This window comes from Furipterus horrens, unplaced genomic scaffold, assembly GCF_987537825.1.
Source record: "Furipterus horrens unplaced genomic scaffold, mFurHor1.1.pri manual_scaffold_11, whole genome shotgun sequence".
NCBI lineage: Eukaryota > Metazoa > Chordata > Mammalia > Chiroptera > Furipteridae > Furipterus > Furipterus horrens.
Genome location: NW_028327181.1, coordinates 72,508,987 through 72,536,639, shown reverse-complemented (window position 1 = coordinate 72,536,639; position 27,653 = coordinate 72,508,987). Strand labels below are relative to the sequence as shown.

Genomic DNA, 27,653 nt, shown 5'->3' with positions numbered 1-27,653 from the left:
GAAAACCAGACTGCGCATCTACCAAGCCTGCGTACTCAGCACTCTCCTCTATGGCAGCGAGACGTGGACCACCTACGCAAGGCACGAAAGGAAACTCAACAGCTGCCACATGAGGTGCCTGCAATGAGTCCTGCATGTCGCCTGGCAGGATAAGGTCCCCAACACTGAGGTGCTGAAGCGAGCCAACATGAGCAGTTTGCATGCAGTTCTTAGTGAGAGACGCCTCAGGTGGCTCGGCCATGTCAAAAGAATGGATGCAGGCCGTATTCCCAAAGACCTCCTCTACGGCGAGCTAGCAGAAGGCCAGAGGATGACAGGGCGCCCAAAACTGCGGTTCAGAGACATCTGCAAAAAGGACATGACACAATGCTCCATCAATCTCAACACATGGGAAGTTCAAGCAGACGACCGCCTAGCCTGGAGGCTCGCGGTCAGGCAAGGTACGTCACGCGCGGAGGCTGCGCGCAACGAGGAGGCGGTCCAGAAAAGATCGAGGCGGAAGCAGCGTCAACAGCAGCAACAACGGCCATCTGCCTTCACCTGTAACAAGTGCGGCAGGGATTGTCACTCCCGAGTCGGACTGCACAGCCATTCTCGGCGGTGCAGATAGACTCTCGAGAAGCTACGCCATCGTCTCTCGAGACGGACGGCTGCCGACGACGACGACGACGACGACACATGAGTCAATGTTACCAGGATGGTTACGGGGAAGACTGATCTCTCCTTGGTTCTTTTATTACACAGGTAATATTTCTAGAAAGAAAATTAATTTTTAATGTATCATATTACAATCAATATGTTGCTTTTTGTTTTTGTTTTTAATCATTGAAACAGTCTTTCAGGGCTGGGACAGCGCACAGACCAATGCCCTTTCAGCACAGGGGCCCTGGAAAAGTGTGCAGCACGTGGGCGAGGCTCAAAGGTTTACTGAACATCAGCTTTCGCCCGTCTCGCGGGACCACGTGTTTTTCTTGAGCTTTTCAGTGATGCTTATTTAGATGTGGGAAACAGTCCCTAATGGGAACAGATAAAGAAGGCATTTCATTTGAAGCCTTCATTGCTCTCATTCTGGGATCAAGACTATTTTGAATTCTAGCTTCTTTATTAGATTCCTTGCCCCCGAGAAAACTTATATTTCAAGCACTCAACCAATCTCTGTAATAAACTTGAGAGAAATCACCCTTAAAAATACCAGCTTAAAATGGAATGCACCTCAGACGCCCTTTCCTGTTCGGTTTTGCACAGTCAAGAGGCTAATGCAGCATTCCTAGTCAGATGAAATGTCTTCAGCGTCCCCGTCCTTCACTTAATGTCTAAAAGGGCTTGGTGGCTGATATGGAAGTGGCATAACCTGACACAAGCAACCCACAGGCAAAGAACTTCAGAAAAACATTTAGTTTCATTTCATGACTCTGCTGAGATCCTGTCCTTGCACTTGATGTCACTGAAGTTATGCTCATCAGCTGTTGTGTGTTTGCTTCCATTTTCTCCTAGATTTCAGTTCTTCTATTCTTCTTGCAGAGGTAGACTTATGTGTCCCATTCAACCTTCATGTCCAGTGGGGGCTGCAGGAGGGTTGAACAGGGCTGGGGCACAGCAGATAATGGGTCCAGTGGGCTTAAGGGAGTACACTTCTTCTTCTTGGTTATAAAGCCCCCATTTAGAGCCAAGTAGTATTAAAATTGTCAAAGTCAAACTGGAAAAACACAAATTCTCTTGCCAATGCAAAGTATCTGGGCAGATTGTAGGAACCAATGTGGGGATCCAATATTAGGAAATCTTAGGGGCAGGGTGGCAAAGTAAGCAAAAGGAAAGTCGTGTGAAATAATTCCAGAGATAAGCCAGATATCCTCAGAGGGTTTTTGTGTGGCAACCCATTTGCTACAGACTGAATAGTTGTGTTCTCCCCCAGACTCATATGCAGAAACCCTAACTCCCACCGCAATTTAATTCAGAGATGGGCCTTTGAGAGGTCATTAGATCATGAGGGTGAAGCTCTCATTATAGGATCAGTGCCCTTATATAAAGAGACACAACAGAACTTGCTTCCTCTTTCTAGTCCCTGCCCTATGATGATACAGAGAGAAAAACGACATCTGCAAACCAGTATGTGGCCCCTCACCAGAGACTGTGCGCTCTGGTGCCTTGATTGTAGATGTCCCAGCCTCCAGAACTGTGAGAAGGAAATGATGATTGTTTAAGTCATCCCGTTTATTGTAATTCATGATAGCATCTCAGACTGACTAAGACATCATTGGAGTTTATTGGTTTGTTGGTCTCATTTAAGACACGATAAACATTTATTTTAGGAAACAGAAAAATCAGTCTATATTGTCTACAACAATGTTTTAATCATTTTTATTATATTTAGCTAATAGAAGAGGAAAATCATCTTTAATATCACGTTATTCTTTTTTTTTTTTTAACTTGTAACAGTAAGAATGGAAGAGAATTATCCCTGAAAGTTGTTAAGGCAGAATGGAGGTAAAGTGGCATCTTTACTTTTATCTTGTCTGAGAATCCATTGCTCCAATATTACCCCCCAACAACCACCAAAAAGCTGGTGTACTTACTGCATAAAGTCTAAATAATGTAACAATCTATAGCAGCACTATCCAATAGAATTTTCTGTCATGTGGGAAATGTTCTATATCTTCACTATTCAATATATGGCTAATAGCTAATAAGCACTTGGGATATGGGTGATGAATCTGAGAAAATCAATTTTAAAATTGTATTTAATTTCAGTTAATTTAAATTTAAAAAGCCACTTGTATCGGACATATTGGATAGTGAGAGTCCTATAGTGTCAGCATCATGTGCTTGACCTCCTTACAGAAACATCTGAACTATTCAAGCCAGACAAAGGATGCCTCAAGCCAGTTCTTCACCATTGTGCTAGGCTATGAACCCAATTAAGATATCAGATTATCTGGATTCATTTCACCTTTAATTCTCATTTGAAAAATATCTGCCTTTACATGCGGACACACAGACACACACCCATCTTACTTCCTTATATGCTTATACAAAATCACACAGTCTTATGAAAAAAAAATCCATCAACTTCAAAGGATGTCTTATAAAATCTAGGCAGCTAGGGTTTGCATTCCTGTTTACTTTAAGCAATGCTATTACAGTCAGGACCAATGTCTATTCAGTAACCTTATCTTCTAAAATAGCTATAAATACTAGCAAATCATATGGAGAATTGAGCTTGTGCAGAAAACTCCAGAAGAAAAATATAAAAACCAAGGCTTTGGAAATACACACACACACACACACACACATATATATATTAAGGTCCATTATGGATGAGGCTGCAGAGAGACATCATGAGTAGGGGACCAGTGCACTCCTAAAGATCATAAAAGCTGGAACCCCTGACCCAATGCTACAACTTACTAGCTGTGACAATCTTGGCTAAGTTAATGACCGTCTCTGAGTCTGAGAGTCCTTTTCTGTGGAAGAAGATATTCCTTCCCAACTCTTAAAGTCATAGTGAAAATCAAATAATATATGCAACTATCTTAATATGTAGTAGACTTCAAATGTCTTAACTCCTTGTCTTTCTGTTTTTTAAGGCAAATATTTTAAAACATCTGAACATTAATTGAAGCTATATATGTTCCAGAAATATTCAGTCAATCAGACATTTCTGTGAAATAAGAGTTCAGTGTGACTTGGTAAGTAGGCTCTGTAACCAAGCAGGGTATTTCTAAACCCCAGGCAGATGGTCAGATTCTAAAGTGGGGTAGAAAAGATTCTTTTTCAGAATCCTCTTTGGTTGGTACCTTCATTATGATTCGGCAAAATGCCACCTACAACAGATGGATATGAATACAGGCAATGAAAGAGGCTGTACTTGGATCCCCGTCTTGGCATATGGCACTGGATTCTCCCACCAGGCTGAAAGGCAGCTGCTGTGAACCTTCCCCACCTGCAGTCACAAAGTGCTGCAAGAATGTCCAAGCTGAGAGGAGAACCAGCCACCAGGTGGTTTTCTTGAGTTAGAAACCACACCTTTTGTCTTTCAAGACCTATCAGCCCCTTTTCAAATCTTCCTTTAAGCTCCCTGGGAACAAAGCAGCTATTTGACCATTCAACTATATCTACCCTTTCATGAACACTGAGGAAACAGCAAGTCTTGGTAGAAAAACAGTGGATAGGGATGCATTTATATTTCAACTTGACTGGTCGTTAAATAAAATTATTCAACATCTTTGATTTTGAGGTGCATCTTCTTCAAATGGAAATAAGCAGTTCTCGGAAGCAGTGTGGTGATGATTGGGAAAAATGATGCAAAGAAGAGCTGTGGTGGTCATATTGGTACCAGTAGTAGTTATAGCAGTAATGATAGCATTATTGAACATTTATTGACTACTATATATGAGGTATGGTTCTAAACACTTGACAGACTTAGCCATTTAATCACTAAAGACACCTTACAAACATATGTACTATGTGAAATAGAAGGGAAACTTGAGGAAGAATGAGTTAAATAACGTGCCCACAATGACAAAGCTGGGAAGGTGTGGAAAGGCAATAAAAACCCAGGCAGTCTGGCTCCAGAGCCTGCATACTTAAGCCTTACTGTAGATGTTAAGGGAATGATAACTATTTGTAAGGGGAAAAAAAAGAAAAATTAATAGTAAAATAGAATATGTTAATGAAATCTCCATTGATAAAAAGCAAATGACAGCTATAGGGTCTGTGAATAATGTCTAACTGGCACTTCTTGCTTAGGTAGGAAAATTTATGAAGGGAAGGATAATTCAAAGTCACTCCTTCTTAGGGAACCCAAAAATTTGCTACAAAAGTAAAAATTATTATAGGCACATTACAAAGAAGCAGTATAATTCAAGCAATCAGGCAAATCCTGAAAGAATTGTTTTTATATTTTAATTGCTGACAGAATAAATTTAGTTAATGGGTTTTATATTCTTTAAATTTACATTTGGTATTAATCCTAGTCTGTATTTATATGTCATTTCACATATAGCACATTAAACACAGCTGAACTGATAAAATTTATTTTATTAAATCTGACATCAATTAACCACTTGTTGATAACAGATTGGTCTCACAGGTATTTTTGAAACATTTTCTAGCCAGGTAGATTTTTGTTTTTTCTCCTAGCAAGGACCATAGACCGAAGGAGAGAAATATCAATTGAAGATTATGACAAAGTTAAAAGTAGATTCATTTATATCAATTTTTAAACTTATAAAAAGTCTTCACTGTGTTCACTTTGAACATTTAGAACATGCAAGACAATCTTCTATACTATAAATACAACAAGTTCTAAAATATCTGTTTTGGTTCAGTATAAAGCCTGTGATAAGAATGTTAGGAAACTGGAGACAGACTGATATAGAAACACATACAATTAAGCAAAGAGAGCTTAACAGAAAAAGAAAAGGGAACAGATGTCAGAAAGAAGACGAACCAGAAATACAAGGAAGACAGTGGCCTCAGCCTCCCTAACTCTGTTCTCTCTCTTTTTTGTCACTTTAGTTCTGCTTGGGTTCTCCCTCCCTGTGCCTGTTCAGAAAGCACATTTAGGCAGAGACCTAGGTCAATAGTGGGGTCACCTTCTATCATTTCCATCTCTCAGAGGTCTCAGTCCCACCTTACCTCTTGCCTAATACAGTAGTCCCTCTCTATATCGTGGTTCACTTATCGCAGCCTCACTGTATCACGGGATTTTTTAAAATATTATATTTAATTATTTATCACAAATTTTTTGCTATATCGCGGGATTCTGCGGTACTGTATATGTTTGTTGTTAAAGTTACGTAGGTTTAAGAGTGTAGAATATGTTTAAGAACATCAGTAGTGTTTATGAAAGTATGGAAAAGGTTAATAAGGGAGTGGGAAAGGTTAATAAGGGACTGGGAATGGTTTATAAGTGTGTGGGAAGGGTTTATAAAGCCTTAAAATATATATAAATACTAAAATAAATGTAAGTTTCCTACTTTGCGGATTTTCACCTATCACAGGGGTGGGGGGTGGGTCTAGAACGTAATCCCGTGATAAGTGAGGGAATATTGTATCTACCTAGAGTTGTACCATGTACTTTACAGAGCTGTATAGCTCTTCATGTTGAAAGGTGATATGGCGGGCTCAGTAATAGCTCCCCAAGGGTGTCTGGTCCCTAATCCTTGGAACCTTCGAATATGTTACCTTATGTGGCAAAGGGGAATTTGCAGAAGTGAATAAATTAAGGGTTTTGAGATGGGGAGATAATCCTGGATTATTGGGGTGGGCCTAGTGGAAAAGGGTCTTCATGAGAGAGAAAGAGGAAGGTCAGAATCAGAGACACAGAGATGTGACAAGGGAAGCAGAGGTTGGAATGATGCAGAGCCAAGAGTCAAGGACTGTGGGATGCCACTAGAAGCTGAAAGAGGCAAGGAGAGAGATTCTCCTTACAAGCTTTCAGAATAAATGCAAGCTTGCTGATCTCATTTAGACTCTGACCTCCAGAACTGTATGATAATGTGTGTTGTTGTAAGTCCCTAAGTTTGTGGTAATTTATTAAAACTAATACAAGAGGGCTAGTCTAGTAACAATTCTTTATCATTGCAGAATGTGGAAATCCGTGCTTATAAAATGTTAAAGTGTTCTTTTTACCCAATATCTTAAGGAGCTAGTCTGGATAAGTAATTACAATAGTATCCCAAATGGGAGAAAGGGGTCTGAGCTATAGGTGTTTGGCCAGATTTTTAAAAGGGAAAAGAAAAAGATAATAGCTAGATGAAACTTACTCCATTTGTTCAAGAAATATTCTTATTGAAAGATTCCACATAGGATGTAGAAAGTTGAAATGCGGTTTCCTCTCAACAAATCAAAATTTTTCTTGAGTCCACCCCAGAGTTAGGGTTGCGGGACAAAGGACTTGCCTGAAATCAAAGGGAATATAAGCACCTCCAAGAACAGACAGGACAAAGGCACTGGCTCAGCTCTAGAAGAGCTTGGGAGAAGGATGAGGCCAGCATTCAACGGGTGTGAACAATGCAGTTAAAATCATTAACTTCTAAAGGCCAAGTGTGGGCTGTTATGAAAGTACAGAGCGTCTGGGTGATTCAGACACTAGGGGAGACCACATCTATTAGTAAACAGTTCTCCATGCACCTTCATGGAATGTTTGTTCATGAGGGTGGTTGGGGACAGGGCAGGAGGCCAGAGAAATCCTCTGTAATTAAGTTCTAGAAGAGGAAAGACAGAAACACCACAGAAAAGGCATGTAATCCCACAGGAACATTTACCCCCTAGGGAGAAAAAATTTAAAAGCCTTGAATGGATGGGGAAAGCATAGACAAATCTGTCATTCCCGAAGCGCAGACCCATTGCAGCTAGAGAAACCTAAAGGAGAGAGGAGGAGGAGGAGGAGGAGACGCAGGGGAGGAGGGGGTCAGGGTAGAGAGAAGGAGGAGGAGGTGGAGGAAGGGGAGGAAGAGGAGGAGAGGAAGACACCATCACAACAGATGGTCACTACCGCAACCAGCCACTCCTATCATGAGAGACTGCCACAGTCACGACAGGCTGCTGCTATCCCAAGAGTTGGCTTCTATTGCAATAGCAAGACATTATCTCGAGAGGCAGCTGTTATCTCAAGGGGCACCCACCTGGCCAGGAACTATCACGAGAGGCAGCTGCTATTGCAAGAGGCAGCTAGAGGGGCCGGACTATGTCGCGACAGGCATCTACACAGCCATTCCCCTGACAGGTAACAACAGTAAGGGGGAAATACATTATGGTCTCGAATAGAGGGAAAAAGGTTAAATGCTGAGAAGCAAAAAGGGACCCAAGAAAGAATTAGGTGCTAACTATGCACCAAATTAAATGGAGTATTTGCCAAGTAAAAGAAAAGTAATTGTTTTTCTTTGCAATAACTTGGAAACGTATATTTGGAGACAGCAAAATGGAAGCACAGGAGGATGAAATATATGCTCAGTTGGAAGGTTAATATTTATAAGATCAAAGACACTATGAAAGTGAATTTACATTTCAAGAATCTTACATCTCTCACCAAGGAAATCAAACTTTGGAAACAGTTTCATCTAAGAGCTTTATTCAAGTCAGAAGCTCTTAATGATTTAAAAGAAATAACTTCTTGAAGGAAAGGCTAACAGGAAACAACCAGTTGCCTGCTGGTTTCTCTTTCTCCCTTAGATGCTGTAATTCTAACTTTAGCTATGATGCCTCTGTAGGGGGTTGTTCTATGTGCACATTTGTATTTTTTCTATGCATCATATATATTTTTTCATGTTTTTATTAGGACTTGATTTCTATAGACTTTGAAATAAATTTCTAACTATGATCTCATTTTCTAATATGAATTTGATCTGGAATTTACAAGTATCACTGATGTGAAAGTCCAGCCAACATCCACCCAGGAAATGTCCACGCTGTGTGTGTCTCCTGCCCACAGGTCAGCAATTGCAGCAGAGACACATGGCTACAATGCCACGCTCGTGGGAATCCTCATGGCTGTGTTTTCAGACAAAGGAGACAATTTCTGGTGGCTGTTACTCCCTGTATGTGTTATGTCCATGACTTGGTAAGTTGTACCTGGTCTTCAAAATGCTTTCTAAAAAGATTTATAGTTGCCAGTGGGAGGAATGGAGAGTTACTACTTAATGGGTACAGGGTTTCAATTTTTCAACATGAAAAATGTTCTGAGAAGGAAGGATGGTGATGGGTGCACAACAATGTGAATGTACTTAGTAGTACTGAACTGCACACTTTAAAATGGTTAAATGGTTAATTTATTTTTAATTATATTTTATTAAATATGCTAAAAATAATATTTCACTAAAATGGTGAAATAGAAAAAATTTAAAAGGGGGCTAAGATGAAGGAGTGGGGATAGAATAACCCGGCAAAGAAAAGATGCTACACTCATAAATCTATTGACCATCTTAGCAGGAAAATCTGTGCACACTCAAGACCCCTAAGACTGGGCCAGAAAACCATGAAAGATCAACTTTGGTGGAAGCTAATCAAGAGCTTAGTTTTCAGCATTCTGTCCTAATTTTCTAGTGTGTTATATGTGACATGTCACTAATAATAGTAAAAGTAGATGTTGACAATTTACACTGAACTCCTGCCATTTTCTGAGGATGGTGCTAAGAAATTTTCTGCATAGTCTCATTTAATCCTCTCCACAGCTCTCTGAGTTCATACCATCACGATCCTCCTATTTTTCAGACCTGGAAACTGAGGCTTAGTAACTTGGCCAAAGAGGGGATTTCATTTCTTTCCTTTTCTTTTCTTTTTTGACATTTAAAATAAAAACATCACTTTTATTGACAAGTTTGGGACACAATGGACTTCACAGAATGACAGAAATAAGATAGGCCCAAGACTTTGGAGTGTAAAGTTGCAGCACACAGATTAATGCTCTTTATCCTCATCCTCTCCCTCAGCACTGTGTACCAACTTCCTCATGATCCTTCTCAAGGGCAGCCATGAGCCATGTCCTCACAGGCCTCAGAAAACTCTCCTTCCTCCATGCCCTCGCCCACACAGCAGTGGACAAAAGCACGCTTGGCAAACGTCAGGTCAAGCTTGTGATTCAGGAAAGCCCAGGCCTCAGCAGCTACTGTGGTGCTGCTCAGCATGCACACAGCTCGCTGGACTTTGGCCAATTCTCCACCAGGTACCACAGTGGAAGGCAGGTCATCAATGTCAACTTTAAAGCCAGTGGGGCACGAGTCCACAGGCTGGAGGATATCCTTGGTCTTGATGATGATAATGGCAGCACTGACATCTTTGTGTACAACAGGCAGCAAGCCATGTATTTACTGTGGTGAAGGTCACATTTCGTCATCTGGCTGGCCAACTCAAAGCAGAAACCAAAGATCTCTGCTACAGAAAGCTGTTCATGGTAGGTTTTCTCAGCAGAGATGAAAGGGGCATATGTGGCCAGAGAGAAGTGAATGCAGGGACAGAGCACCAGGTTGGTCTAGAATTCAGTCAGCTCAACATTCAGGGTTCCGTCAAATCTGAAGGAAGTGATGATGGAGGACACAGTCTAGCGAATAAGCCAGTTAAGGTCAGTGTAGGTTGGGCGCTTAATATCAAGGTTTCTATGACAGATGGTAAGGGTGACCTCATTGTCAACCACGAAGGTGTAATCAGAGTGGGTGGTGAGGATGGAGTTGTGGAGCACAGCTGCAGCTGTGGAAACCTGGAGGGGCTTCATAATGGGGAACTCCAGCTTGGACCTCTTGCCATAAAGAGCAGAGAGATGTTCCATCAGCAGGGAGGTGAACTCAGAATCAGTTCCCCCAACCAAAGCTGTGGGAAACCAAGAAGTCCAGAAGACCTGCACACTGGTGGCCAGTTTTTAAATTCAGTCCAAGAGGAGGTCAGGGATCTCCTTGCCAGTGATGTAGTGCCCATGGGTATTGTTATTGGCAGCATCTTCCTTGCCTGTGGTCAGCTGCTCAGGGTGGAAGAACAAGGTAGGTATCAGCACGAACTTCATCAATGACTGTGGGTTCCAGGTCTACAAACACTGCCCTGGGCACATGGTTGCCACCACCCATCTCACTGAAGAAGGTGTTGAAGGAGTCATCTCCCCACTCCCAAAATGTCTCTTCACTTGGCCTTTGGCCGTCAGCCTGGATGCCATGTTCCAGGCAGGAGAGCTTCCAGTAGGCACTGCAGATCTGGACATCAGATCTGCCAACATGGATGCACTCACTTATAACTGGGGCTTGTAGGGCTTCACAGAGCTGGAGGAGGCCAGGGGACTGAGACAAGTACCTCCCACTGACAGACTACCAAGTAGTCTGGGGGATGGGGGTGGGGGGGTGGAGAAGTCAAATGAAATTTCAATGCAGATTTTCTTGGCTTCCAGCCTGATATTCTTAACCACTACCTCTACTGAAGTGTGAAGTGCTTTACTTGCTTTACAAATTGAACAAATAAATAAGAGAAATAAACAAGTGAGGAAGAGTGGATTCGAAGTTATGTCCATAATAACACCACTTGCTTCCTGGCCTTCAGACATGCTCTCCTGATGGGACAGAGGAGAGCTGGGGTTATATAGAGCTTCAGGCTATCTTATTTGAATGCCCAGGGAAGCATGCACCACACAGGAATGTCATTACATCAAGAGTATCCCAATTTCAAAAAGGTTCAGAATGGCTACCATGGAGAACCTCTGATGTCCCCTTCTTGCTTTACAGAGGGAGAAACTTAAGAGATCCAAAGAGAGAGGTGTCTTGCCCAAGGTCACACAGCTAGTACTCGGTGACTCCATCTTTACATCTTCATCTTCCATTGACGGAATCAAATATGTCTTTTCCACCGTGTCAGGTACCTTGGCACTGTCTAAACCTGAATAAGACTTGCTACCAGTTCTAAAGGAGTTTATACTCCAGTAAAAAGACACATTTTATCCAGCCAAGTACATGGATCATAAGAGACCTTTGGAGGTTCAAGGCTGGGGAGTAGAGCAGGTGGAAGAGGAAAGGGAAGACTGGCATTTCAGATAGGTCAGAAAGCAGAAATAGAGGAGAGGGCACTCCCCAACGGAGAGCCAGTGGGCACCTGTGTCAGCTGAATTGTGTGCTTCCCATCTGCCCAACTAGTGTCCTACCTCTACTGTCCCGCATGGTGCTGGGTCTACATCAAGGCTCATCAATTTTGGCTGATGGATGGTGGAACCCACTCATCAGAAATGGAAAGAGAAAGGTGCATTCATTCATTGAACAGATATTTACTAAATATCTATTATGTCCTATGCATAGCACTAAGTACCTTACCTGGGACTTGAGTCAATTATATTAACTGTCACCAGGTCTACCTCATTCTACCTGACATAATAGAACAGTAACAGTGGGAGGTAGGAGTAGGAGCTATAATGATCAGTTATTGCATGTTTACAATATACCAGGTGCTTTGCTAAGCAATTTGCATTAATTGCCTTATTTAGTCTTTCCCCCAATACTGGGGTAGGTTACATTTATTATCTTCACTTGACAGAAGAGGCAACTCAGACAGAGAGAACATGTAATATACTAAGGTCACACAGCAAAAACACAAGGAAGGTAGGATTTGAACACAGGTAAATTCGAAACCAGAAGGAATCCAACCACTTATTACCGTATTCTTGTCCACCACACACGTCCAGGCACCACCTCTTCCGCAAGATGTGTGTAATGGCATACCTGATCTTCTGACAGCTGTTGCTGTCCTCTACCCCAGATAACAACCCTACAATGACTTCACTGCACAGGTAGCACAATCAAACCCCTTAGAGTGGCCTACAAAGCACTGCGACAACTGGTTCCTGCCTCTCCAGCCTCACCTCTCCACACCCTACCTTCCCTCTTGCCTCTGATCCACTGTCCTATCAGAGACTGGAAATCACCACTCTTTCTCAACTGGGGCCCTTTGAACAGGCTTCCTCTCGCCTGGAACTTCCACCCTTCAGCTTGGAACAAACACCCTTCCCTCTGCCTGGTGCTGGAGCACCTTGCCCTTACTCCAGCCTGCAGCCCCCTTCGCTTATCCTAGAGCACCTTCATCTTAGCCTGGGCACCCTTTTCCAGTCTGATCAGGCTTTCCGGACTGGTACATCCTGCTGTCTCTTCTGTGCTTGGACATTTCCTTACCATTCAGATTTCAGCATACATGTCACTTCCCCATGAGACCTTCCCTGATCAATTCTCTGATCCTTTATTCCCTTGCCTTTTCCTTATTTCTTTTAACCTATAGCACTTGCCACCATGTGTATTTGTGTGTGTGTGTGTGTGTGTGTGTGTGTGAATGCATTGCTTGGTTAATGTCTGTATCTCTAATCATAAGCTTCTTGAAAGTAAGGGCTGTTTTCTTCTTGTTCATTGTATGGCTGTCACATAGTAGGCATCTTATAAATCTTGATGGAATGAACAAATAGGTAAACGACGTGGTAGACACATTAAGCTTCAAATAATAAAAATAATCACTGTTGTCTATTGAGTTCTTATTGCAGGGCAAGCACTTCTGTGCTATTTCATTTATGTATTAGATAACTATGGTGCATGTATAATTATTATTATCTCCATTTTACAGGTGAGGATCCTGAGGTTCAGAGAAGTGTTACCAGTTGGCAAAGGTCATCTGACTCATTAGAGTGAGAGAAAGGCTTCAACCCAGGTCTCCCTTGCACTCCAGGTATGGTGCACGCATCAGGCCGTATACTGTCTCTCTGAGAGAGCAAGGGTAGCTCATTCTCCCTGCTTCCCTCTTCTGTCCCTTTCTTCAGTTTCCCCAATGAACTAAGAGGGAGCTAACAGAGTGGATCAGAGGGTCTTTCAGGACCTGACTTGTTAATGTAGTGATCATGATCACTGTTATTGTTTATTGAGAGATTACCAGATACCAGGCACTGCACTCACTCACATCGCCTCACCAAGCCCCGCCCCCACCAGCCTAATGGAGGAAGGACCATGACCTGAGGCTCAGAAGGGCAAAGCCCCTCATCTGAAGTGACACAATTGGGAATTAGACAGAGCCAGGGTTTAAACACTTCCTTCTGACATCAGACTTTGTGACCCAGCAGAGGAAAGTCAGATCCAGTCTGGAGAGCTCACTCCCCTGATGCCCAGCAGCAGTGCTGGCTGGCTGTCCCTTCAGAAGGACTGCTGACCTTACTTTGCCATCAGGACCAGCAGGCCCCAAGGGGTTGAGAGTCCTGGGAACACTCAAGCTGATCCACCAAGAAAAGAACAGGCCTTCTGGTCTTTGTATTTTTTCTATTTCATCCTCTAAAAATTTCTTGTGTGCATACTTTATAACAAAGATATTACAATGGTTTAATTGTATACTTGTATATATTATGAATAGGTAAATCTATATATATTAGAGATAAGGGCTCATGGATGGTTTCCTTTCATAAATGTATGATCACAAAAATTTGGAGGTCATTGGTTAAGACAGTAAGGTCAAGGACAAAAACAATTATTACAGAATATCTACATACAAAAGGGTGAAGTAAGGCCCCTGACTCACATTGTATTCAAAAATTAACTCAAAATGGATCAAAGACCTAAAACTATAAAACTTATAGTAGAAAACATAGGGGTAAATCTTCATGACCTTGGGTTTGGCAATGGCTTCTTAGTTACATCACCAAGGCATAAACAACAAAAGAAAAAAGGTTAATTGGAACTCATCAAAATTTAAAACGTTTGTGCACCAAAAATTTTTCACGATCAAGTGAAAAACCTACAGTATGGGAGGAAATATTTGCAAATTATATATCTATTGCGACAGGCAGCTACTATTGCAAGGGGTAGCTACCAGGGCTGGACACTGTGGCACCAGGTATCCGCGTGGCCAGTTCCATGTAGGTAATAGTAATAATGAGAAAGATACAATATGTTTTCAGTGGAAAGAGCCTAACCAGTTTTTGTTTTTGTTGGTTTGTTTTGGCCATTGGATTCCACATACGAGTGGGGTCTTGTGGTGCTTGTCTTTCTCTGGCTGGCTTATTTCACTTGACCTGGTGTACCATTGTGTAAATGTGCCTAATTGGTTTTTAACTCAATATTTATTTATTTATGTTATATTTACACATAGCAAAATGTTTGTAAGAAAATGCAAAAAGACCTTTAAAATCCCCCTAAAATATGGAGAAATCAGAAGCAGAATCAGAGGCATATAATCCAACTAATCAAGGCCAACGAGGCCCCTTGCCCAGGTCATCCCTGGCAGGTGGGCACGGAGCCTGCATGGGAGCTGCTGCAGAGATGGGAGCCTACTACCCAGTGGTGCCCCACCATATGAACCCAGCCCACTCTGGGTATAGGCCACCCCATTATGAGAAGGATCTTTATTTTATTGAGACCAAAATATTATTCCCAATAACTATGACTTTGGGTTCATGATTTGCCTAAACATACATACATCTAATCCTAAATGTGTTATACTCAGTTGGTCCTTACTTGGCCAAGAATTAGCCCCCGAGGGACCTGAACACCAGATTGGGCCATTTTCATGACAAACTCATAGAATGAGTATGCTATTTAAGAATCAGGAGTTCTGGCCAAGATGGAGGCATAGGTAGACACGCTTCTCTTCCCTCCACAACCATAAGAAGGAATACAACTACCTCAAAACTAAAAATAACCAGAACTACCAGAAAATCAAACTGCATAGAAGTCCAACAAACAAAGATATTAAGAAGTAATACTCATCCAGACAGGTAGGACCGGCAGAGCCAGGGAGCCTGGCTGGAGAGAATGCAGCATGGCAGCTGTGGTGGCAGTGGCAGCAGCAGCAGCAAGGTTGAAGCTGTGGCTGGCTGGTGGAAAGAGCAGTCACACATAAAAGCCAGGAGGCACACCTGGGGAACAATCCCAGTCCCAAGCCAGGCTGTGAAGCTTATGGTTCCAGTGCCAAGAAAATAAGGCCTCATTGCTTCTGACTGTGAAAACCAGTGGGAGTTGAGGTGGTGGAAGAAACTGCCAGTCTCTCAGAAGAGTCCATTTAGAGGGCCCTCATGGTCTAAGAATGTACATAGACCCACCCACTCTGGGAAGCATCACCAGAAAAACAGCTAGAGGGGTGCCAGTTGCATACAGGAAGTGGGTGAAGTGATTGGATAAGGGGTAAGTGCTGAGCAAGTGGCATTGTTCCCTCTCTGACCCCTCCCCCACATACAGCACCACAAGGGAGTGAGATAGTTTACTCAGCACTGACAAGTACCTAAGACCCGCCCCTTACAATGTAACAGGTGAAACAGCTCTACCTAATACACAGAGGCAAACACAGGTGGCTGTCATGTTGAGGAGATGGAGAAGTATGGCTGAAAAGAGGGAGCAGATCAAGGTTCCAATGGGAGAACTAATCAATGAGGAGATAGCCAACCTAACAGTTGCAGAGTTTAAAACACTGGTGATAATGATGCTTACAGACATGATTGAGTATGGCAAATGCATAAGAGAAAAAGTGAAGGCTATCCTAAGTGAAATGAAGAAAAATCCACATGAAACCAATGGTAAAGGGAAGGAATCCAGAGTTCAAATCAATGGTTTGAACACAAGGAGGAAAGAAACAGTCAACCAGTACAGAATGAAGAAATAAGAATTTTAAAAAATGAGGAGAGGCTTAGGAACTTCTGAGACAACTTTAAATATACCAACATCCAAATCATAGGGGTGCCAGAATGAGAAGATGAAGAACAAGAAATCAAAAACTTATTTGAAAAAATAATGAAAAAAACTTCCCTAATTTGGCAAAGGATATAAACATACAAGTCCAGGAAGCACAGAGAGTCCCAAACAAGCTAGACCCAAAGAGGACCACACCAAGACACATCATAATTAAAATGCCAAATGTTAAAGATAAAGAGATACTCTTAAAAGGAGCAAAAGAAAGGCAGAGAATTACCTACAAAGGAATTCCCATAAGACTGTCAGCTGATTTCTCAAAAGACACTTTGCAGGCAAGAAGGGACTGGCAATAAGTATTCAATGTGATGAAAAGCTAGGACCTACACCCAAGATAACTCTATCCAGCAAGGCTATCATTTAGAATGGAAGGGCAGATGAAGTGCTTCCCAGACAAGGTAAAGCTAAAGGAATTCATTATCACCGAGCCCTCATTATATGAAATGTTAAAGGGACACATTGAAGAAAAAGAAGATCAACAGTAAAATGACAACAAACACAACTATCAACAAATGAATCTTAAAAAAAAAAAAAAAAAAAACTAAGCAAACAATTAGAACAGGAAGAGAACCATAGATATGAAGATCATATGGAGGATTATCAATTGGGAGGGGGAAGGGAAAGACAGGGAAAAAAGGTGCAGGGATCAAAAGGCATAAGTCGATAGGTACAAAGTAAACAGGTGGACGTTAAGAATAGTATAGTAAATGAAGAAGCCAAAGAACTTATATGCATGACCCACGGACATGAACTAGGGGTGAGGGATTGCTGGAAGAAAGGGAGGTACTGGAGGACAAAGGGGAAAAAAATGGAACAACTGTAATAGCATAATCAAGAAAATACACTTAAGAAAAAGATAAAGCACCTCCACTCACCCCACCCCACCCCACCCCCACCACCATCAGGCTATCAAATACCAAAAAGCTAGGAACAGATCACTAGAACTGTGGGTGTGAGAATATGGAGAGAGACTGTCTCAGGGTCATAGCCTTAAAGCTGCGTGTGGAGCAAGAACACTTAAAAAACCTTCTGGCAAACCAGCCACACTTTCTGCAGGAGGCAGTGCTGCAGGGGTTGGAAGCGGACGGCACACTGGGGATAACGACAGCAACAGTGAAACCCTGCACTTGCTCCGCTCCTGACTAGACTGAACCGAACTCCCTGCCCCCTGATAACCGCGTAGTGAAACGTAGCCAGTAAAAGATACATCTATAAAAGAACGAAAGTTACATTTGCAGAAAACAGAGAAAAATGGATAAAAATGAGTTGTTCCTTTGAAAAAATCTTAAAAACAAACAAACAAACAAACAAACAAAAAGACTCTAACTAGTCTCATCAGGGAAATACCAAAGCAGACAAACATTACCAACGTCAGATTAGAAAGAGGGAATACCAGATAGACATTACAATAAAAAGTAAGGGACTATATGAACATCTTCATGTGAAAAAAATCCAACAATACAGATTAAAAAAAAAAATTCCTTGGAAGATACAAACTTCCAAAGCTCACTCAAAGACAAAAGACTTTGAACACAGGGCAAAAATTTCCCCATTACTTCTGAAAATGCTTGAGTGGGCATGGGATTAGGTGAGCAAGCAATATAGATTGCATTACATCCTAATTTCATTTCTTTCTGTAGTTTCCAAACGAGGGGAAAGAATAAACTCACAAGGTCTGGATGTCTGATTTCAACAAAAGTTTCCTTTCTTTTTTTCCCTCCGAGAATATTGTATTAGGAGCCCTGGGACCTCTGATTTAAGGTCTAATATGGCAAATCATCTAGAGTCAGTTTTCTCCAATTTTTAAATAAACTTCTTATAAATAAAATATTTTTTCTTTCTAGAAATTAACTCCCCCATTTGAATAAATTGTATCCCTTATCCCATTAAAAATAAGTAGTTTTAGTAAGAGTTACGACCCTTTCTGAGGCCACAGAAGGGTTGGTGCTTTTAGGAGTAATAAGAAACAGTGGGGACAGGATACGATTCAAGCAGAATATTTTCTCAGGAATTTTCAACTTAGAATAAATTTTAAAAATTGAAAAACATTTTTGGTACAGCAACAGACCTGGGGAATGTGAGCCTGGAAATGAGCAGGCTCATCGAGAAGCTGATAGAAGAGAATGAGTTTGACGAGGAGGGAGAAATAGAAGAAAATGAATGAATCCTGATAGCATTCATTCCATGGTTCGAGAAACCCCACTTACCAAGAATTTTGTTTATATGAAACAATAGATCTCAATATTTCCCTGAGACAATAATAGTCTCATCTTCATTTTAACAACCAAAAGTCCTGGCTAATATAAACACGACTGTCTGTGAAAAGAAGTATTAATGCAAGTGATACATCCATCCATGGGGGAATCCATGATATGCAACAGAAAGTCATTATTAAGACGAACAAGTATTATTTCAAGGACTCAGATATTGGGTTCATTATAGCTGAAGTTCTAGAGGATTTGGTAGAATAATTTTAGGTATTAGAGTCTGTTGGTTCCTTCTTCTGTTCTTCAGTCCAGGGAAGACAAGCTAGCACTACTGAGCCCAGACAGAGAAGAGCAGGAAGAGTATTATGCTCACTTATCAGACAACAGCCAATGATCCCAGTGCAACTAACATCAGAGAATCCTGTGCTTATTAAAGTGCAGGAGCCAAATTCTCCTCTACATTCTAAATGAATGTGCTCCTGAGAAGTGAAGAGACCAAGAGAGCCAGAGGAATTGGCAAAGCTTGGCCTCAGCAGGCGTTCAACAAGCGTACGCTGTTGGGCAGAGGTCATGAGGCCTCAGTGCATACTGCATTGGTAGGATTGGGTGCAGCCTTGGGGCAAAGAGCAGACTCACTCTGTTTCAGTGACCCAATCAAGGCAGAAACAGGCTGAGGCAAAGAGAAAAGCTCTTAAGCCAAGGCCCTAAGGACAAAGGCATGTTCCTCTGGCCTGTCGCTATTTCAAAGAGTGAGGTAAGCAGAGTCAAGATAAAAGGTTATGGCTAAGCAATGTTTTGAATTTGTCATCTGACCATGGAAGCTCATATGCTGAAACCGTCTTGCATTTCAGTTGAGTTTGAAAAAAAAAAAGAAAAGAAAAAAACTGGGCCGATAAATCCATAGCACATGCACTGCAGCTGTACTACTAACAGAGCAGTGACTAACCACGTGCGAGTATTAAATTTAGATTTATTAAAATATAAAATATTAAAGATTACGTTCTACAGTCACACTAGTCACATTTCAAGCGTGTGTGTGGCTAGTGGCTAACACATCAGTCAGTGCCAGAGAATGTTTCTGTCTGTTGGATGTACTGCTCTAGGACATAAACGTCAGACCTCGTGATGGATGGGAACAGTGGAAGACAGCACAAAAAGTTTCCTGCCAGGGGGCAGGATCTGGGATAGCCATCCTGGCTCACCAAGAACTCACTTCAGAGACAGAAAACTGTATCAGCAGTCGTCCCTCCATCTGAGGCCTTCTAGCTCCGTTGTGGAAAACACTGTCCCACTCCGGTGGATATGATATATGCTCTGGTGAGGTGAGCATTACAAGCTACTTTTCCTTTCCCTCTTTTGTAATTGACAGATCATATTCAAATTTAATTTTTTTTCTCTATTAAATATTTGAAAGGTGATGCAAAGTCAGAACACAAAAAATAGTGATGTATAATTTTAATGCAAAAAAGGAGAAAGAATGGGCAACACGAATTTAATCTACCATAGAGAATGTTGGGAGACCAAAAAGCAAGGGAGGAGTCTTATCCTGGTTACTGACCATTGCTACATCGCCAAATCAAGGAAAGAGAGAACTCTACATCTTCCATTAATTAATTACCTTGGTGTATCAGGGTGACACTCTAACCAACTGAGCTCCCTGGCCAGGACCTAACTTTAAAAGTTTTATCTCCACTAAGTTCTAGCCCCTATTTTACTCAGAATGCAACTGAAAGAGTGATGTCACCAGGTCACTGCCTCCAATCCCTCACAAAGAACAATTAGACAGCTACCCACGAATGAAAACAGTTCTGGAAATGCTTAGGAGTCCACCTAAGAAGCTTCAGCAACACAGTGGAGCAAAATGCTCACAAAAAAATGGCACAGAAAGGATGGGAAGCAGAGTTCCTTCGAGCTATATCATCTCATCCCCCAGACAAGCCCTGCTCCATACGAACATGGAAATTCCCCTCACTGGGAAAAGAGAATAGGTGAGCAACCAGCTTCCTCAGCTTTCTGGGGTACTGCACAAAACTACACCCCTTCCAGAGAACAGGTGAGACATCTAGAGGCCGAAAGGGACAAGGAAGAAGGGCAAGGTCTACCAGTACCAGCCACGTGGCAGGAAGAACCATGGATCCCATGCTGACTCTGCAGAGGACCCAGAGGCCTTTGTAGCTGAGGATCACAATGGCCCTTGGGGATGCTGTGGACTCCTATACCTCCCTTCCTTGAGGACCCTGTTGTAGAACCCAGCAGACCACTCTGCAGGGGACTCCACCAGCTTTGCCACAGAGGAAACCAATGGCCGGCACAGCAGGTAGAGTCTCCCTGCAGCTTTCAGCCCTGAGGGACGCACAGGTTTGTTCTGCATTTGCAAACTCCAGCTGCCTGAGTCCCTCCCCACCCCACCAGCCAGAGCTACAGCAGCCAGCAGGCCCTGGATCCACGTCAACAGAATTTCAATAAATTCTCTTACTGAATCCCAAGGGCAGAACCCATTTTTCATGCTATCTACATCTCTTGTAGGTTCTTTCTGGAGCCCCTACATTGGGGCCCTCATCCAAACTCAGTTTCTTCTTCTAAAACCCAATCCTGGATGGCCATATCCAAGACCTACCCCCTTCCTCTAGCCAATCATGTGCATTCTCCATAGCTCAGACTTAGAAAAATAATGTCTCGCAAACCCTCCACATATCTTAAAATATAAATAAACAAAACCACCCAATTTAATTTGGAGAGTACAAACCCTCTTCACAAATTTAAAAAAAAAAAAAAAAGAAAAGAAAAAAAGTCAGACAAGTCCTCTTGAAGTAATTGGTCCCAACAAATAATTCAATAATATTAAAGAAGGAAATAAACACAGAAGCTTTTAAACAAGTTCTAAAAAGCATATTTATAAATACTGCAGACCATCAGAGACTGTAATAAAACTAACACAGCATCTTTTTCCCCTTATGAGGAAGCATTCAACATGGCTTCTCTAAAATAAGCAGGAAATGTGGGTAGCCCTATAATGAGAGATAAAGAAGGTTGACAGAGTAAAATAAAGTGAGAAAACAAAGAAAAAGTCAAGAACCCTACGATTCCACTCATATGTGGCATATACAACCGAAGCAACAAATGAACAAACAAATAAAAACTCACAGACACAGGCAAAGGTATGGTGGTTACCAGAGGGACGAGGGGAGGAAGGTAGTAAAGCTAAAGGGGGCCAATTATAAGGTGAAGATCTGACTTTGGGTGGTGGGCACACAGTGCAATATACAGATGATATGTTATAGAAATGTACACTTGAAACTTATATAATCTTATTGACCAATGTCACCCCTATAACTTTAATTTTTTTTAAATATACATGCTGTAGGGTCGTGTCGGCAGCCGTCCGTCTCGAGAGACGATGGTGTAGCTTCTTAAGAGTCTATCTGCACCGCCGAGAATGGCTGTGCAGTCCGACTCGGGAGTGACACGGTATCTGTCTCCTCCCGTGTTGAATCGACATCTTGCGATGACGCTGGAGTGTCCTCTCCAGTGAAGCTGAAGCTACAGAGCCTGGGCAGGGTGATATGGAGGGTCTGCTGTTGCCCATGCAGCAGACACCCCTCTCTTCGCAGCTGAAGGGTCCAAGGGAAAGACGGAGTCAATACAGCTTGGCTTCAGGTGCGCCGCAGGAGTTGCCGGTGTTGACTACAACGTCAAACCGCCTTAGGGACTCCGGCTCCGAATTTTCTGTCGGGGTTTACTCCCTTAGCCTTTCCCCTGAAGAGGTATGCCGCAAGGCAGCGGAGGTTTTTTGGAGTCAGAGTTTTCCTTCTCTGATGTGCCCTGACTGGAAGATCGAACCAGCGACACTTAGCTCGCAGGCCGACGCTCAATCCACTGAGCCAAACCAGCCAGGGTGATGCTGTAGGGTATACACCAATAAATTTAATTATTAAAAGGTACACACGCTATAGTATTTTTAAGTGCCATGTTAGAATTCAAAATGACACTCTAAAAGCACTAAGTTTGGAGCTGACTCTCAAGAAAACCAAAGAAGAAATGAAAATGATCCACATTTGGAAACCATTTCAAAAAGGTGGAGGGAAATAAGCAAAGAGGTAATGATCAGGAGGCAAAAGTTTTAGAATGAATAAAATGAGAGGCATCAAGTGGGTAATGGGTGTGTTTTAATAGCACCCTGACATTAAATCAGTATTTGAGATATAAGAAAAGAAAAAAATCATGACCTGATCAGAGACTTAACTCCACACACTGAAAGACTCACAATATAAAAGGCAAAAATCCTAATAAATACCACTTAAACAAGACAAATGGACTTAAGTGGAGTCATATGTCAGAATTCAATGCTTAAGGGAATTTCAGCAAACCTCTTTTTATTTAACACTATTGCCGAATCTCAGTTTCTTCTTCTGCAAGATGGATGCTTAAAATGGGAAGAGCTGGTGTTTCTCAACAATCACTGTTGATGTGACTTGCTAATTCTTTGATTACAGAGGTCAGCAGAAGAGACCCTTCACAACCCCAATCATTAAGCAGGGTGTTTTTTGTTTGTTTGTTTGTTTTGCTGAAAATATGTTATTTTCTCTTTCCTTTTGCATTATGCCACTCTCATTCCAACACAATTTTCTTACCTAAGTTTGAACTCATTTCTTTGGTGACTTTTAATTTAGGCATAAACCAAAGGCTATATGTTTATGCAGCTTTCCTGACACCGTTATTGCTTACCTCAAAGGAAAAAAATATCTCAGTGAGTTTTATAGTCCACAGAAACCTACTCTTTAACTCAAATTATTGCTTTAAAATTTCTGAGCAATGTTTTATATTTTTTAAATGTTTATGATAAGGAATGTCACATTGCAGACATGGTAATTTATTCATTTATTAAACAAAAATAAACTTATACCAGGGCATAAGGTTTTGACAACTGTACAGTTAGAAACTACCCTGGGGTCATGCTTATCATTTAAGCCAATTTTCAGTTTCATTTTGGTTTTTTAATTGTTTTTTCAATTTAGAAATGCATGTTGTTCTGATGCAGTCTCTAGTCCTATTATAGGCCTGTCTTGGATATGATACTATGGTGAATCAATAGAAGAAAAGATTGAAAAATCATAATTGATCACATCAAGGTCCAAGTATCTTTGCTATAAAGTGAGTTAACGTTGAACTGGAAATCCAATATTGTGTTCCACCTAAAAGTTGACTGCATTAAACCAATGATGAGCTGAAATGAATGACTAAGTAAAAACATCAACAAATCAGTTATGGCAAATTTAACTTTCATAAAGCCATACTATGGGACAGAGTTAATAATTTTGGACCAAGAAATATTGCCTTAAAGCATTTTCACAGTGACAATCAGGTCTTCTGCACCTGTCATGTACATTTATAACAATTTCTCTTTAATTTGTCTCCTTGATTCCAGCCTCCTTTCCCCTTATTTTCTACATTCTGTGATTACTAGTGAACATACAGGAAATAGCTGGTGAGCTAATGCTAGCTGTTGTTGAGTGTTTAAGAAATATTTGGTAAATTTTGGTGTTACCCTATAGCAGAAAGGTTGGTTTTTTTTTAATAAATGGAAGGCCAAATGCTTTGTAGTTTACTTTTTTTCTTACATGTACCAAATATTAAGTCCCAGATTAATTTCTTTTATTACCTGGATCAGTAATTGGGAACTTCAAATTTGGATGCTCTGTCTTGATTAGGCCAAGTTTCTCTCATGGTGTGTCATTGATACTGATATGTTCAAGATTTTAATCTTCAAAAAAACCAGTGTTATAGAACACTACCACAGCATAATGGCACTATATTTTCTCCCCAAGAATTAAGAAAATATAACAAGATATGTGCATCCTAAAAACAAATCATTTTAAGTAAGAAAAAATGGAAAACTTCTTGCTCAAAACCACTTCATTTGGAGCTGATATTGTCTTGCATTTCAAGTCTTCATTTTAAGAATAGAAAGAAAATTGTCCTATAGTATTCTAATTAAATAAGAAACTTGTTGCTGCTGCATATCATTATTAAACTCGTTGCAATTTAATTAGGAGAGTTATGGTTTGATGCCACATTAGTCCCACAGCTTCTGCTCTGAGGATGTAATAAATGGGTCACACCATTTAATTCTCACTCCAAACCTTTAACCAGTGGCTCACTTATCCATACAGAGTTGACTTCCTCTGTGTTCATATTATATCACAAAATGATACTTATAAATTAGACGTTCGGGATCATTCAGCCTTTTCAAAGAAATCCCACCTTATGTGGAGAAGCAGAATAGTACAAGAAATACCTAAAGGCCATTTAATCTTTCCTTTGATGTGAAATAAACATAAGATGTTAAAAATGAAAAAACAAAACAAAAATAAACATTTTGGCTGGCCCCAGTCTCTCAATGTCCTGAAACTCTAGAAACTTTTGTCTCAATCAGTTGGAAAGAATATAAGTAAAGCTTAGCCTAGGTCTGAGAGACAGCTCTAATTTTAACAAGATTCTAATACAATCACTTGCATGTGGACATTATCCACAGACAAATTATATTTCAGAGCCTAAGCCTGTATTTCTTCTCGAAGTCAGCAATTTCACAAATGCCTTCTTGTGGGTAAAAAGACTTTATAATGAGGCTGGACTTAATCCATAGACATGGCTGAGTACATTCGCCTAATACAGAGAATGTACTAAGTTTTATATGATAGCGACAATGGAGAAATAGAGGTCATTACAGTCTAAATAAGACATAAGACAGAAAGAGACACTGAATACTGGAAAGACTCAGCTATGAAACTCTGTTTGTGCTTAAAATTCAGAGCAATAGTTATTTTGGCTACCAATCGAGGGACACATATACCTAGGCTTCAATTAATTCTAAATATATTAAAATGTTTATTATAATACCTATATACCTAGGCCATGCCAACCTATAGCTATTTCAACCCTTTATGGCCTGAAACCTTAAGTCATCTTTGTTTTATCAGCAACGAAACATGACTGAGGTAACAGCCTGAACACACATATATGTATATCATAGACCACTCACCTAGACAAGGAGGAATTTAATGGGTCAGCAGCACTCCTAGAGGCCAAGAAGACAACTGTCTCAAGACTATGGGAATTTCTATTACAGAAAGAATTTTTTTAAATATTTTAATTTATCCCTTACTCTCCCCAGATTTGTTCAAGCTCAGTTACCAATTGTCATTCTCAGTTACAAAGTGCAATGCCGATAATTCTGTAGTAAATAGGAAAAAACGGATAAGCTAAATATATTTACATTTTTCTATAGAATATGCTTTTATTGGAACAGCAAAGTGATCTTCCTCATTTTTATTGATTCATAGTTGAATTCACTTGGAAGTTTTAGATTAATCAAAAAAAGTTTGAGATAACATGACCTAAAATATAAAGTTAATAAATACAGGAGTAAAGGTGACTAAAATCATTAATAAATTTGCAAATTATTAATTTAATATTCTTTAAAATTCTTAATGAAACCTTAATAGCAGAGGCAGCCATGTTGGAACAATATAAAGTATAAAATTCTCAGCTTAGTCTCAGAATCATCTCTTCCTAGAAATCCAAGTGACACGGATTGTCTAGCCCAGCATTTCTCAAAGTGTGTTCCACTGTCTCTTGTGATATTGTGTAAAAAAATATCCAGCTGTTAACATGTTTGAAATACTTTGCATATTATACTTCTCCCTGTTAGAGATTTATGCAATAGTAGGCATAGCAAAGGAATGGAAAATCTTGTAGAGTAGGAAGGAAATCTATTTAACTTCAATAGGAAATACAGTATAATAATTTAAAAGACCATGGACTAGATTAAGTGGGTTATAAGCCCAGCTTTGCTTCTCAGTAGTTTTGTGAACTTGAGGAATTTACTTAACTTCCCCGTGTCTGTTTTCTTATGATTATAAGTAATGCCTACATCAAAGAATATTCTTGTGAGAATTTCAATTCATTTATATGAAAAAAAAAAACCACACAGTACCAGGCACACTGTAAACATTATGGAACATTTTAGTTGGCATTTCTCAAATTTAACTGAACCCCTTTGTGTGTGTGTGTGTGTGTGTGTGTGTGTGTGTATGTGTGTGTGTCTACATCTTTTAATAGCCCAGAGAACATGGTCTTATTCTCAATAATTTTAAGGAAAGGAAAACCACAGTCACAACAAACAAATCTCACTTATTGGGGTTCACAGGGAGCAGTGGACAGGTGGGTCTAGAACTTAGGACTGCTTCATCCCTGTCCAATTCTGGCACAAGGTATCTTTCCATTTTTCAACTAGCTGTCTTCTAGACTAAAGCACCTTTCTGCTTGTATATTCTCCCTTTTTCTACAGGCAGCCAATTGGTCTTTATGGATTTCATCTTCCCTTAAATTTCAAAACCCCACATTTTTTAGAGTTCTGGGCAATATCTTGAAATTTCAGAAAGGGTTAAATATCTTCCCTGAAATCGTTATAATGCATTGGTGGTATTGTTCAGTAATGTAGAAAAAAAAAGTTGTATGTATAAATATTGCAAAAAAGAATTTCTAGTCTTTATATTATATTGTACATGTATATGGAGGGAAAAAGAATTCTAAGTTTTCTCTATGAAGAAATTTAAAAAAGAAATAGAAGGGTCTTGGAAGTAATAGTCAGTTTTTTGTTTGTTTATTTGTTTTGTTTTTAATGTTTCCTAAAAGTAGCCGCTTTCTTTTATTTCTGATATTTTAACTGCTTCTAGTGTACCTGGGATCCAGGCTTCAAACAAAGCTGCAGCTTTGAATGGAAATAAAAGAATGTGTTGCCCTGGCAACGGGAACCACATAAAGTACCCACAGAGCACTTCCATCTCTAGTAATTTCCCACTCATTCTGTAGGTTTGCACCTAGATAGCACGGAGAATGGAGCTCTGTCCTTGGACTCTTTCAATAGGAGAATTCATTGAAATCCCCATTAGAACAAGACAGTTTCACACAGGGGCCTAGTGGCACAGCTCTGACGTCTATTGTGAATGTGAAGAATGTAGATTTGTGCAAGTGAGTCACATTTGGCCATATGGCCAACTCTAGGCAAACATTTGTTCCTTTTTTTTTTTTTTTTAAGTGAAAACTGAGTTTGGGGAAGCCTCACACTGTAGTCTATAAAGACTAAAATTTATGAAAATCCCACCATATGTCTTCCCATTCCTAAGCAACCCTTCTCAACTTGAGCTCTCAAACTTGCTCACTTAGTGCATACAGTGGCTACACACACACACACACACACACACACACAAACACA

The 27,653-nt window shown here is 40.6% G+C and overlaps 1 pseudogene; it reads right to left on the bottom strand.

Annotated features, from left to right (window-relative positions):
• Positions 1–9,399: 9,399 nt before the first annotated feature.
• The window catches only part of LOC149998224 (tubulin alpha-1C chain pseudogene), a 114,734-nt pseudogene continuing 96,480 nt past the window's right edge, over positions 9,400–27,653 (bottom strand).